The sequence below is a fragment of the Thermobia domestica genome, chromosome 16 (assembly GCF_964235325.1).
Source record: "Thermobia domestica chromosome 16, izTheDome1.hap1.1, whole genome shotgun sequence".
Classification (NCBI taxonomy): domain Eukaryota; kingdom Metazoa; phylum Arthropoda; class Insecta; order Zygentoma; family Lepismatidae; genus Thermobia; species Thermobia domestica.
Window position 1 is genome coordinate 70676208 of NC_137469.1, and position 2074 is coordinate 70678281.

A 2074-nucleotide genomic window follows, 5' to 3' on the forward strand; every position below is an offset into this window, starting at 1 on the left:
GTACGTTAGCAGAATAATTGTTTCAATTTCTACTAGAAATGGGAGATGACATTTATCTACTTTGACCAGAGAGCAAATGTCAGTATATAGTGTATCTAACATTTTCAAAGTTTGAAAAAGAATCAAGAAAAGGAATTTTGATTTGGCTTTTAACATTGTATGAGTGATTGTATTCTTTGCAACCTATAACATAGTTCTAACAGTTTTTCTGCTTCTCTTGGAATATAAAATTGAGGAGTATATTTCTCATTTATGAACCAGTTATAATAATAATAATAATAATAATAATAATAATAATAATAATAATAATAATAATAATAATAATAATAATAATAATAATAATAATATCATTGCTTCCAAAGTTATTATTGGCCATAAAAGTTGGAGTTTTGACTTAATCAAATTTTAGAAGCAAAATTATTATTAATTGCTATTTAGAATTGAAATTAGGGGGAAATAAATTAAGTGCCAACTTGAGGTTACACGTTAACTTGTTAAGCAGAGATACCAAAATGTAATGCTCTTTGTAGTCATTAGGCTACGGAGTACTAGGCTGACGACACGAGCCTTTTGCACACCTGGATTACTTATACACACTAAACGTAGGTTTCGATTTTGCCACGATAATTCAAATCTGGGAATCGATTGACAGGTCCGAAGATCGTAAGTAGATTCAGATATTTACACAAAAAAGATTCAAACAAAAGATCCAAGAATCACAAGAAAATAATAAGTGAGTCTTTACTTAATGAATGGGTCTGGAATACATTTTCTGCAAGATAGCTACGTACGTTTGCCAAAGTGCGCACACAGAAATTTTTGTTTGGAGGGATCCAATACTAGACGCCACTACGTCTATATGGTATTGAACGGGAATTATTTTGCAGCCGAAAAGACGATAAGTAATTATAAAATACTTCCACCTATATTTTCAGGGAAAAATGACAGAACTAGATTGTTTTTATATGATAAAGAGCACACATGTAATGTAAGATGAAATGTTCATGCTACACCAATCATTTCCCTGTTAAACAAGTATAGATTTATTGAGAAAGTGTACAAATATATGTTGAGTTGAGAAATTTTGAGGGGGTTCGGAGTGGACCCCCGTGAATGTGTTCCTGCGTTTGCAAATAAGGAACAGAAATTTGGATCTTTCATGTCCCCTTTCATGACCAGTGTGTCGCATAGTTTCATAAAGTGTAGCAAAACTTTAGATATTAACCATCATGAAACATTTACATATTGTAGTTAAAATCAATATTACACAGACTGTCAGTTAACTTCTCCAGTGGCAGCAATAATACTAAACAAGTCACTACTTTATAGGAACTTATATAGATACAGGGTCGTGCTGTGGAAAATCAGCGCCCAGGGCGAGAGTATACGACGGCTCCCCCATACATATATTCCAAGCAATTTTTCCTATCTTTTTCCTTTTTACCCGAATTTTTCGCCCCCTTTACTTCGGCGCCCGGGGCCGTCGTCCCGCTCGCCCCCCAACGGCACGGCCCTGTATAGATATGCTTATATTATTAATAATAAAAATCAAACAAGTATGTCGCTATGTCATGGGAGTTTACTAAAGTGTGTCATCACTCCAAAAAGCTTGAAATTCACTACCCTCACCTGTAAACCTGGTTTTTCCGAGAGCAACATGACTTTTAAGGAAACAAGCAAAATTCTAAGATATAATTAATAAATGAATTAAACAAAAATCTGATAGGAAAAATATTACACGCTTGAGATGAACGGCCCTATAGAGGTCAAATGTGGATATGTTTTAACTAAAAGGAAAAAGATAGCAGAGCGTGGTTTCGATCCACGGACCTCTGGGTTATGGGCCCAGCACGCTTCCACTGCGCCACTCTGCTACTGGCTATACTTTGAAAAACTGCGTACTATATATGGAAAAAAGTGAAAGTTGTATAGAATTCTAGTGCAACCAGCTCATAACCAGCTGGGCAAGTTAATCTTAAAGGAACAATACAGTTTATTGCTGCTATAGTAAAACCTAATACCCCCATCATCAATGCTACGTATGCGAGACATAAAAGTCAAGATAAGCCTGGTT

The 2074-nt window shown here is 35.0% G+C and overlaps 1 non-coding gene across 1 annotated transcript; it reads right to left on the bottom strand.

The window, feature by feature from the left end:
- Positions 1 to 1802: 1802 nt before the first annotated feature.
- Positions 1803 to 1874, bottom strand: TRNAM-CAU (transfer RNA methionine (anticodon CAU)). The gene has a single exon. It is a non-coding gene; the product is annotated as a tRNA-Met (tRNA).
- Between the last annotated feature and the right edge of the window lie 200 nt (positions 1875 to 2074).